The 13,017-nt window shown below is 44.1% G+C and overlaps 1 pseudogene across 1 annotated transcript; it reads right to left on the reverse strand.

Moving 5' to 3' along the window:
- Nucleotides 1–1,927: 1,927 nt before the first annotated feature.
- On the reverse strand, nucleotides 1,928–10,790 carry LOC147463798 (glycine-rich domain-containing protein 1-like; annotated as a pseudogene). Its single transcript, XR_015185381.1, has 10 exons — nucleotides 10,341–10,790; nucleotides 9,672–9,786; nucleotides 6,711–6,971; nucleotides 5,491–5,913; nucleotides 4,224–4,765; nucleotides 4,039–4,145; nucleotides 3,778–3,958; nucleotides 2,872–3,027; nucleotides 2,646–2,790; nucleotides 1,928–2,496 (listed from the first exon to the last, which is right to left on the reverse strand). The product of XR_015185381.1 is annotated as a glycine-rich domain-containing protein 1-like (transcript).
- Between the last annotated feature and the right edge of the window lie 2,227 nt (nucleotides 10,791–13,017).

Consider the following 13,017-nt stretch of genomic DNA (forward strand, 5'->3'; position numbering starts at 1 on the left):
AGCAGCGGCAAAATGCTTGAAAGTAGGATTGTCTACGTAGTTAGCCGCAATAGTAGCGATTTTCACTCGTTGGGTCAAAATTATTTATCATAAAATCTAATATCTAAGCAACCCAAATGATTTTCTCATTTTAAACTAATCATTTAATGTGGGAGAATAAACGGGAACAAGGGTTAAGACATAGACATGTGCTTATAGATCTATCTCAACACGGAGCCAATGATAAAGGGGCCCAAATGAGAGATGGTCTATCAAAGAGCAAGGCTAACCAATGGAGCATAAAGATCTTAGGGTTAGCTTCATTGAAGACCTCTAATAATTTGTGTAAAAGTCCTTTGACGTTAGGTAAGCTAGGGCTGAGCTTGAGGTGGGAACCCGGCCCAAGCTTAAGATGCTTGAGGTGCTTGTCATACTTGATGACTAAGGTGCTTGAGGTGTTTGAGGTGCCTAATGACTGAGATGCTTGAGGTGCTTGTCATACTTGAGATGCTAGGACTGTACTTGAGGTGAGAACCCAACCCGAGCTTGAGGGGCTTACGAGCCAAGCTTGTGGTGAGAACTAGGTTCAAGGTTGAGAGGCTTGAGGTGGCACAAAAGTCAAAGCTAATCCCTACAAGGAAAGGACGAGCCCTACAAGAGGAGATATGAGAGAGAACACACATACACTCACACAAGGCATCCTTGGTACAAAAAAAGCAAAAGGGACACTTGTCAAGTTCCTCCTCATGTTGCTCTCATGGTGTGCCTGAAGCCTATTGGTTGGCCACCCAAGGGGTTCAATGATAATTTAGGAGATTTAAGTAATTGATTTTACATTTATCAAGTCCTCTCTCTCAAAGAGAAAAGAGAGACACCCTTATTGCTTGGTATGACTCCTGTTTATGATTGACTAAGCTTGGAGGGGTCCAATGGTATACTCTCCTCCCACCACACGCGCGCGCACACACACACTCATTGTGTGAAGTGCAAAGTGCAAGAGCTCTCTCTTTCTCCAAGCAAGTAGAGAGGGTGAGAACCTACACCAACACTCTTGGCTATGGAGTGCAAATGCAACCAAGAGTCATGCTTCAATGCTTAAGCTTGCCATCTTCTCCATCTCCAATACTATGCTATTATGTATGCTAGCAAGAAGAGTGATGATAAGTGAAACACTAATTCTTTCTCCTATGAAATATTTCTTCTTTCTTTTCCCTCCCTCCTATAAAATGATTCTTCTTCCTCATTCCTTGCTAGATCTCCCCACCTTCGAGGTATTTAAAGTCTTGGGACTTGAAATAGTTAATGCTTTCCTCAAAGTTTATGTTATGCTCGTGACATAAAGCTTTCCATCTTCATTGCATCACCAGGTCACAAGGAACACAAAGGTTGTATTGTAACAAGTATCTCTTGATGGAAGAAATCATAATACAAATGCCTATTGAAGGGAGGACCAGCTCAACATAAATCCGGTCCTCAACTCAACTGTTGACATGTTCTCTAAATTCTCTTACAAAAGTATTGTTCATGCCAAATTATTTACTTGCTATGTTTGTGTTGCTATCTTCAATTATGATCCCCTGCTATGCTCACAAAGTACTTTATCAAAGGTACTCTCATTAATTTCCACTACTCTCGAGTTCAAAACAATTCCATTACATTACTCTTCACAATTTGTTTGAATGTGGACGAGAGCTGATCAACGACCTGCACCTTGCTTTTCACTTGTGGAAGCTGCAGGCAAGTTCACCCTTCATGTGCTTACTCTTTGAGAGAGAGAGAGAGAGAGAGAGAGAGAGAGAGTTGTTTTGTTATAGAAAAAGATAGTAAATTTTGTCTGCTTCTGAACTCTCGACCCTTAGTGCTATGATTAATCACATGTTCCATGCAGTGATCTGTGTATGTTTTCAGTACAAAAAGTCATTACTAACTAAAACAGCCTCATTTCATATATTAAAATGCACATTCTGAACATTCATTACAAACAAAGCTTTGATACAAACATTTGCATTCATATTTTACATCCTTGATAGAGCTTTGATACAAGAATTTGCATACGTACTTACATCCTTTCTTATTTGTGTGTGTGTGTGTGTGTGTGTGTGTGTGTGCACGCACGGGCACGCGAGAGAGAGAGAGAGAGAGAGAGAGAGAGAGAGAGAGAGAGAGAGATTGTGTACACACACACAGACACAATGCTGTCTTGCACATAGTAACCAAGAAGTGACTAGCAACCCCCTCCACCTCCACCTCAGTAGCCGCCTCCACCACCTCCTCAACCTCCACAGCCGCCTCCACAGCCACCACCAGCAGCACCACCACATCTTGCTCCCCCACATGCACTTCCTCCACAAGCACCAGCTCCACATGACCCCGCTGCTCCACATCCTGATGCCCCAAACACTGTATTGCTTGGTGTGTAAAACGTAGAGGACCATACAATGGGGTGCACAGCCCACCAGCAGTAAAATAGACTCATTGATCTATCGCTTTCATCTTTTGTTTCCAAAACAACAGAACCTGCAAAAAACAAAAGAGATAAGTTTTGAATGCCAGTAATGATGTCAAAAGTACAAAATCACAGAAGCACGATCTCTCTCTCATAAAAGAGCAACGAAGTGTGAATAAGCTGATGATGATGATCACAATCATGATGATGACAACCATACCCCACTCATCAGTTGTCCCTATTGATCGACTTGGAGGTTTACGTCGCTGATTGAATGTTACTTTGACACCTTTCATATCCATCACAGACTTCGAAATAATGCTCGAAAGGAGGAGGACAAGAACAACACTTTCTTCAGGTGAGACCTGTAGAGAGTAATGCCCACATTCATATTCGCGAGACCATATCTATGGCATGATAAGAAAAAACAAACAAAAGTTTAATACCTCCATAGCACCTGTCCTCCAATTGAACAGAGCGGTCGCCTTCCCCATGGATGAATTAACTAGATTGTACCGTATAAGAGTCACAAAGCCTCCTTCCTCATCCTCACTAGCACCTTTCACTTCGTAGTCTAGTTTCCGTCCACACACAAGACCTATCTGGAGTGAAAAATGTCAAACAGGCACAAACTGAGGAAAGGTTTTAGCAACTCATCCTCCACACCCAAAAAGTTTCCTCTGAAAAGTTTGGACAAACACCTACTGTTCTGGAAAGAAACTCCTATATAGAGTCTACACAGCAGGTCTTTCATGATCCAAGTCTAAATCCAGCTACAGAGGCCATTTCCAACCCCTCAGCAGACTCCTCTCCTTCCACTCCCTCTTCCTCAACTATCATAATTGGACAGGATACTTCAAGAGAAGATTAATCCTGACCTATAGCTGCGTATGTCTATAGCTACGTATGCCATTGATGTTAGTCCATAAATGATGACCATGGAGGATGCCTACTACCAGATGTGACTCTGTGCAACCGTACATGACCATTACCCAACACACAAATTCCACAAAATGCTCCTTCTGGCCTCTTCTCAATCTAAATCTAGCAAGAGAAACAAGCGGACACTACCGGGCACAGAAACATTCTTATGCTCTCTGAACAAAGTTGATCACCATCATGACTCGATCTAAATCTAGCCGCTCAAGAGAAACAAACAGACACTACCTGTCGCAGAACATGCTTATGGTCTCTGAACACAGTGAATCACCATCATAGACTTATCTCTGAATTGCCCAAAAAAAAATTATTACAAACAGAACTTTGTACACAGTTTTTGTGTCAAAGTGGACACTTCAAATGCTTATTTGTATAACCCAAACCCTTGTAAAACATGAAAGAGACACACAGACCTGATAGTTCAGATTTACATTTAGCTCAAGATGTGGTCGGAGGTTCCATTTTGTATCTACTGTGGATGCCCTTACTATAAGTGACTACTGTTTTCAAAGAAACCCCAGCATCTCTGTAGTGATAAGGATTGTTTTGATTCTTGACCCGTTACTACTTGATTTGCGACTGCAACCACGGTTGCTGCAGGGTCATACAAGAAAACAGTCAGACGTGCTCATAACTGGTGCTCTCTTCGTACATGAGACCATGGTACAAAGCACCTGGAGCAGTCCCTCTGATGCTGCGACTGCTCTGATATTCCCAACCACCTTGATGGATGTAGATGCACTTTTGAGCTTCAGGTGTACGGGTAAAGCCATCAGAATACCTGTACCAAAGCTGAGGATGTCGGGGTGCACACACATTTGATCTGGACAAACAATGCAATGCTTACGATGGCACAAACCTAGCACGAATAATGAAGAGCTGTCTGTTGGCATGATCTAGAACAATCCTGGTGAGCCAGCATCCACTCCTGTGAAATAAGCTACCCATGCCCATGTAGCCTTTATCGTCTGTTGGAATGGAGTTGATCAAGCGGAATAACTGTGGTGCAGGTTGAGGAGGAGTCAAAGACACGGACACATACAACGATGGGCCCTTTGTCACTGACGACACTGGGGATGTCAAAGAAAGCCAGCCACTGTAGGAGAGGGTAGGTGTGCTCAATAGAGACTCCCAGGAAAGAGATGTGTATCCTAGCACATCGCTGCCTTTAAACATCTGGACGACGCTTCTAGAGTGCCTACGAAGCAGCTCCAGCAGAAAGCCCTCAGTGGATTTCTCTGCTTGGAATTTCCAAGTATGCATCCAAACAGGTTCTGACATCGAGGGGATTAAGGGTGTCTTTAATTTGAAGGCACTGCATTTCTTTTGTAATTGTAGACATACTTGGATACCACCTTGCTTTTTAGGCAGACCATCAGCCCTCAGTATAGTCAAATAGACCTGTAGAAACAAATTGTGAAGACCTGTACATGAATACTGTCACTTGTAGCAATGCGTTGTCACTTGAACTCGATTTCAAGACTAACTTGGCTCTTGTACAAATACAAGTTCATCAAATGGTCTTCCTACGGCATGATATGATCAGACGATCTTTCTGTGACAACACATGGAGGATGCATAAAATTTGATTGATAGGAAATTTGACCAGCATGGAAACAGGATAACAACTTGATGGCATCGGCAACAGAGTTTCCTTCATACACGTATGACTACATGTGATAGGAGAATAATATTAGGAGTATGGAAAAGCATATCATTCTTGACAACATTTTGGGGAAGAAAACGCAAGTGAAAGAAAACAATTTGCTATTCTGGTACATTGTATTTGAAGTCTTTGAAACAAAGAAATTCTAGTTTCTATTTGGCTTACTATTATAGACACACAATGTGGAGCAACCTATTAAATTGAGGAATATGTCAGTTGACTGCATGGACAATTATTAGGGCACTGATTCAGCCGCAGGGTCTGAATCATTGTCAAATCATACTTTCATACCCGTATGCATATGCAGTTTGACTGCCATATGAAAAAACTATCATCCCCACACAAAAACATGAAACCAATGCAGCCAAACACCCCAAACAAACAAGAACATGAAAACAATGCAACCTGTTTGTGCCAGGAAGTTTGGATCAATTCAACATACAAAATGAACCAGACAGACCTGCATGATTTCTCGTGGAGCTATTGGAGTGAAGTTCGGGGGAATTCCAGTGGCAGGAACTTGAAAGGATGAGTAGACTGGAGCTGGTGGTTCACCTCTGTACATGGCACCTGCTTTTTCATATACACTGCCATAACTTTGCAGCCACCTTTCAGCGGTTTGACAAAAACCCTCGTCTAGTTTTTGGTCACTGCTCCTATCTGTGTCAGTGTCATCATGTTCAAGCACTCTTCCAAGTATACGTGTTAAATCCACTAAGTACACCTTTGGGTTCAGCTGGTGAGTATGCCACAGTAAGTCTATGTCATACGTGGGAACCAAAAAGACTTTGCAGTCAGTCATCTTGAACAAATGCAAGAAAGCCTTGTAACGCTGCTCCGCCGCGCTCAAGAAGCTCTCCACCATCATGTGAGGCTTGGAAACCTGGTTAATCATGAGATCCTTAAGTTATCGATGGAAGTACTCACATACATACATCACTCAAGCATGCATGTGCACTTACATACACACAGGTGTGCATGTGTAAACGTAGCTACGTAGGCATGCATATGTGTGTGCATGCATGTGGTTTTGTGCATAAATGCATTCATATAGACATACATACATACACACAGTGATGCTACTACAAGCATCCATACATAGACACACACACACACACACGTGTGTGTGTGTGTGTGCACATGTGTGTGCGTGTGTGTTTGGGCGTACTGGAGCCTGTGGCGACAACGTAATGGCTATATGTTCCATCGCATTCATACAGATCCCTTACCTTTCTTCAAGATTTCCCTTCGGCAGTCTTTGCGGTTCGCCTTGGAAGTTGGTGATATCACGGCAAAGCTACATCAGCTTTCTTATGAATGCTTTTAGTTATTTTGTACAGCCGAACACTATAGTGTTCCTTTCCTTGTACATCTTTTTGGTGGGTTTTCCTCTCTTTGAGGTTTCCCACAGATAGATAAATGAAATTGATTTACCAAAAAAAAAAAGTGTGTGTGTATGTGTGTGTGTGTGTGTCTATGTATGGATGCTTGTAGTAGCATCACTGTATGTGTGTGTGTGTGTGTGTGTGTGTGTGTGTGTGTGTGGATGCTTGTAGTAGCATCACGATATGTATGTATATAAATGACTGAATGCATAAAATACTAAGCATCTCACTCTTTCAATTTGCTTTCTTTCCCCATCAAAAGTACTACGATGAGATGAGATGGTTGTCAGCATACCTGATAGAGGAAAGTCCTTTGCCTTGTAACGGCCTTTTCTAGATCATACTTAATTCTCCTCCTCTTAAGCACTTCAGTAGGAGGCGTCCATTGGTCATCATAGTGAAACTGATCAAGATCAAGTGTATAGCTTTCATGGGGGAAACGCTCCTCCCAGAATGCCTTAGTTGTTTCTATGGCATCATCTATTGAACCATGCATGCCAAGTAGAACATCCAAAAGTTGATCAACAAGAAGGCTGCAATCATGGGCATACCTGACCTTCACATGACAAACAAAGCAAGTCAATCAGTGTTGCAACACACTACATGACCTTCACAATACACAGCAAGTCAATCAATGTTGCAACACACTACATGCGATCAAGCTGAACAGCCTCGATTTTACTACGGCAAAGTGAATATACCTAGATGAATCCAGGATAAGCCTAGATTCACCTATTAAGGAAAGTGCAAGGTATAGACCCATGGTAGTCACCCACAAGACAATATAACCATCAACTCATCATGCGTAGCATTGACTAAATACCACGACATCCCCACTAACGTCGTGAGTGCCCAATAGTGGGTGTAGAACTAGGTACTAACATATGCTCCCAAACACAACACACACCACACCCACACACACATGAGCATACATCAACACATAATTCAGCATACTGAGTTTCTGTCACGACTCCGGAGATCAAGGGCAGACTCAGCCATAATGAAGCCTAGCACTAAAAGGAACATTAAATCGGAAAAAATAGCACAAAAAGTGAGGTAGTTGATAGGGCATACGCACCACAAAGATAGAAAGAATTAGCACAATATCAATTGGTCGCAACTCGGACGAAAACTTCACAATGTGAAGTCTGCATGTCCGCTATACGACTAAAAAGTATACCCTAAATGAATCAAGGGTAAGCCTAGATTCACCTATTAAGGAAAGTGCAAGGTATAGACCCATGGTAGTCACCCACAAGACAATATAACCATCAGCTCATCATGCGTAGCATTGACTAAATACCACGACATCCCCACTAACGTGGTCAGTGCCCAATAGTAGGTGTAGAACTAGGTACTAACATATGCTCCCAAACACAACACACACCACACCCACACACACGAGCATACATCAACACATAATTCAACATACTGAGATTCTGTCATGACTCCGGAGATCAAGGGCAGACTCAGCCATAATGAAGCCTAGCACTAAAAGAAACATTAAATCGGAAAAATTAGCACAAAAAAGAGGTAGTTGATAGGACATATGCACCACAAAGATAGAAAGAATTAGCACAATATCAAATGGTCGTAACTCGGACGAAAACTTCAATCTGCATGTCCGCTATACGATTAAAAAATATACCTACATGAATCCAGGGTAAGCCTAGATTCACCTATTAAGGAAAGTGCAAGGTATAGACCCATGGTAGTCACCCACAAGACAATATAACCATCAGCTCATCATGCGTAGCATTGACTAAATACCACGACATCCCCACTAACGTCGTCAATGCCTAATAGTGGGTGTAGAACTAGGTACTAACATATGCTCCCAAACACAACACACCACACCCACACACACATGAGCATACATCAACACATAATTCAACGTGCTGAGTTTCTATCATTACTCCGGAGATCAAGAGCAGACTCAGCCATAATGAAGCCTAGCACTAAAAGAAACATTAAATCGAAAAAATTAGCACAAAAAATGAGGTAGTTGATAGGACATACGCACCACAAAGATAGAAAGAATTAGCACAATATCAATTGGTCGTAACTCGAACGGAAACTTCACAATGTGAAGTCTGCATGTCCGCTATACGACTAAATAATATACCTAGATGAATCCAGGATAAGCCTAGATTCACCTATTGAGGAAAGTGCAAGGTATAGACCCATGGTAGTCACCCCTCAGCACAAAAGGGCACAGAGCATTAAATGAAGCTCCGGCCATGGGATCGACGGCACGCGAGTGGAAACGCAGACATCGAGAGATCGCGGACCATTAGATCGTCGAAAAATAAACTCGGACGTCGAAAGGTAAACTTGGATAAAAACTGCATGAGGAGCGAGCTTATTTATCATGCTTAAATCTCCCACCATGGTCACAATGTGCGTGCGGGCGAAGTGGATAGCGCATGAGCATCGCATGTGAGAGGTCACAGGTTCGACTCGCGGGGGTTCATAGGCCGCCGCCATTTTTTGTGAACCACACAATCACCTCGAGATCCATGCGAAGATCAACGGCTGTTGCTCCCACCGCTTTGGCTCCGTGCCCTTTAGTGCTGAGGGTAGTCACCCACAAGACAATATAACCATCAGCTCATCATGCGTAGCATTGACTAAATACCACGACATCCCCACTAACGTCGTCAATGCCCAATAGTGGGTGTAGAACTAGGTACTAACATATGCTCCCAAACACAACACACACCACACCCACACACATGAGCATACATCAACACATAATTCAACATACTGAGTTTCTGTCATGACTCCGGGGAACAAGGGCAGACTCAGCCACAATGAAGCCTAGCACTAAAAGAAACATTAAATCGAGAAAATTAGCACAAAAAATGAGGTAGTTGATAGGGCACCACAAAGATAGAAAGAATTAGCACAATATCAATTGGTCGTAACTCGGACGAAAACTTCACAATGTGAAGTCTGCATGTTCGCTAAACGACAAAGTGAAGCTCAGGAATAACAACTGCATTTTGTGACCAGCAATGAAGGATAATTATCACAAGAGGTTTTATCACATTTTCATCATGATTCCCAGATTGTGGATTAACATGGGTGAAGGCCCTCAGTCCCCATCCACAATCGCACTAAGCAAGCAACCTCTTTGAGGAGTGGCTTATTCATCTAAAAACAAGCATGCGCATGTGTGCGTGCGTGCATGCATGCGAGAGAGAGAGAGAGAGAGAGAGAGAGAGAGATGTAGGAGATTGGTTGAGTGTAATACCGGATTGAGCCGATGGACATGCCAGATCCAAGCACAGTCAAGAGGTGGTTGTAAGGGCAATGTGGTGTCATGCCCGCTAAATTCGGAAAGCAATGGAAGCCAGCATTCCTCATACCTGCTCCAAGGAATATGATCCTCATTGGTTTGCATACACTGCTTATCATCATGAGTTCAGCAGCGAGAGAGGCATCGCATACCTGGCTATGTGTAGTTGGAGGGCAGGAAACAGCCAGCCCCCCCCCCCCCCCCCCCCCCCCAAACATATAACATAATCTTAGAAAATGGACTCTTTCTCATTCTTTCCCATAAAGTACTTAACATGATGGACTTCCTCGTGGGAGGAACTGCATACCTAGCTAGGTGCAGATGGAGAGCAGGGGCCGATAATGCCCCACTCATTCTTTTTCATAGAGTGTTTAACAGATGGATTTCCTCTTAAGAGTCCAACTAGCAGCTGATGGAGGGCAGGGGACGACAACGGCCCCTGCGGAGACAGTAATCTGCTGCCCCACTGCACCTAGCTAGCTGGTATATTGGTATATAAGGTGCATCCCTAACAGAAGCTAATGTTGTTATTCGTCTTTCTCTGGTGATCTTGTGGATGACAAATACATGTGGTTTGAGAGAGAGAGAGAGAGAGAGAGAGAGAGAGAGAGAGAGAGATTATACTTGCCGTTGGATTGCTCGAGAGACTGCAGGGCCTCATACAGACAAGGCTGGCGATCGACTTGTGCTAGAAAGTGCAACAGTTGCTGGGCACCGGAAATCAAAGCAACGCCAAAGCTCACAGACTGAGCTGCCATCCATTTGCTGACGAACTCTCCCACCTCCATCTCCAGCGCCTCAGTAGAAAGTATGCACTGGATAGTTTGGCTCGGCCACGTGGAGGGCGGGTGTCAATGGGCCATGAACTCGGGTAATGATGGTTGGAAAGGGGCTTCGATTTGGGTGGTGGCTGGTCACCGTCGAGTAACCTTGGTACGCTTGCATGCGGGGTTCTGAGGAGGATTGAGAGCCTTAGCACATGGTGGATTCGGCCACCGGCCCGGCAGCTCTTCGACACAGAAGGACTGGCTGGCTGAAGCTTTGATATTGAGCACAAGGAGAGACCCCGCTGCTGTGCAGGCACATGTAACTAGATGGTGTTTCTCACACGTGGCAAGGGGTGTTCTGATTGGTGCGGCCAAGGAAAGAGTGGCTAGCCGAAGAGGGGGAGCCTTGACTCTTTTCGGCCATCCGGCCAGCAACGGGCAGCAAAAACTGCATGCCACGTCGGATGACAGAGCAACCGGCCGGACTGAGCGCACTCATGTGCTCATTACGAGCAACAGAGCACGCATGCACAGGGAAGGCATTCGTGTGCCCTTTCTGTGCTAAGTGAAGGTGGGGAGGGGAGCAGGGCATTCTCTTTAGATATGTGAAGGTGAGGAGGTGGAGCAGAGCGGTTTAAGGATGGTAGGTGTTCGCAAGAAGGGGCTAATATGGAGGGCTTACTCTATCCCTCCACCAAAAGCGAAGCTCGCTGCAAGGTTGGCCTGCAAGGGGGGGAAGGCACCCAATGAGCATTCAATGGCAAGAAGGACACGAGCAGACTTTTGCCACGAAAATGATGGGTGCGCAAGAAGAAGAGGAGAGGATGGTGGCCTCCGAAAGGGGGGGGGGGGGGGGGGGGGGGCGCCAAAAGTGAGGTGCGAGGCAATCAGGACCCTGTTGAAGAGGATGAGCTCGATGAGGGTGCTCCATTCATGAAGGCTATGCGCGGTAGAGGTTGAAGTGGCGCATAGAGAGAAGGCCAGTGCAAGACATGCCTCTCTAGACCGTAGCTGCATGCGAGGAAATTATACTCGAAGGTTTGGCTCATCGGCCCTCTAAGCTTTTATTGCCTGGGTGTTCGGGTTTACATTTGTCTGCAAGAATGTTTGAGTTTATAATAGTATGTTGGTTACTTGAGGCAAGCCCTATGGGCCTTTGCTTGTTTGTAAAGGGAAAAGAGCTTGTTCATGAAGTGTGAAATGAAGAAGATATTGTCCCAGCAATCAAAGTCATAAAGAAGGCGAATGCCCTTAAGAAAGGGGATGAAGAGGACAAGGATGAGGGTCCGTCGATTTTAAGAATGTAAATGAAAGCCCAGGGTCCATCTTGAGAGGGGCAAAGGGATGAAAGATATGCGATGCGGGAGAGGGAAGAGGCAAGAGAGTATGTGGGTGGAGGAGGACTCGTAGGAGAGGAAGTGAGAGTGCTCTTTATTCATGTATATGTATATTAAATAAGTGTAAGTGTGGTTAGTGGGCGATCGGACACTTGATGTCTAGCCCTAGCCAAAGGCACGTTGGACATGCCTTTATCCCAACAACCTCTCACTTAAAGGCAAATGTGCCAATAAATGGGTCCTACTAACCAAACTACTAGTATGTACATGAGAAAATAGGTGAGAGACTCTCTCAACACCCACTAGTTCACTCACTCAATCTATATGCAACCATATCAGCTCTAGTGATATGCAAGCGTGCGTATCCATGCTAGAGTCTGCATGCAAATCCCGTAGAAAACTCTATATGGTTTACAAAGCTTCACAATGGATCATGCTAGTGGCAATCGTCATACAATTGACAATCACTCATGCAAATGCTCCCATTGCAGCTGCTAGGTTTTGAGATTTTCTCCTCTTCGTAGGACTCAACCATAAATATTGATAAGGCCCTCTATGTTGGTAAGCCCCCATATGTTGAGGTCTATGAAGGTGGGAAGCTTGTTAAGATTTGTTGTGCACAACCAAGGTGTTCTAGAAGTAGTACCAAGATGGAGAAGTGGTCACGAATGATGGATCACTTAAAGAAGGTGCATGTGGAAGCTAGATGTATGCATCCCACAAAGAGCTGGTGGGAGGCCATGCGGAAGTGCTCTTGGCACAGTGTCCAAGTGATATGAGACCAAGAATGAGCCCAAAAGAGGTTTAGCGATGTGGATTGCAAGTTGGCATACAATCGACAAAAGATTGTGAAGAGAGTCATCCTTAGGGCCGAGGAAGCTTGTATGTTATCCCCAAAGCACAAAGAGTGATGAAGAGAGTACAATTTGTCCAAGGCTTTGTGGCCAACCACATGGCGTCAGTTAAAAAGCTGATAATAAAAAACAAGGTATCCAAGTGCGCATTATCCAAGGATAGGAACGATACATGATTTCACTTGTGTGAAATGTGCCTGTATATTGTTTTTGGGTTTACATAACTGTCTAAGATTATATTTTTGTATATGTTTGGTGGGTTTACGTTCTGTGCCAATTCTTGGTTAGGTGGACTGAGGTGGTTTTCATTGTTTGTTTGTTCTTTTTTATTGTTGTAGTGGAA

Source organism: Adiantum capillus-veneris, chromosome 2 (assembly GCF_014529385.1).
Source record: "Adiantum capillus-veneris isolate H3 chromosome 2, ASM1452938v2, whole genome shotgun sequence".
NCBI lineage: Eukaryota > Viridiplantae > Streptophyta > Polypodiopsida > Polypodiales > Pteridaceae > Adiantum > Adiantum capillus-veneris.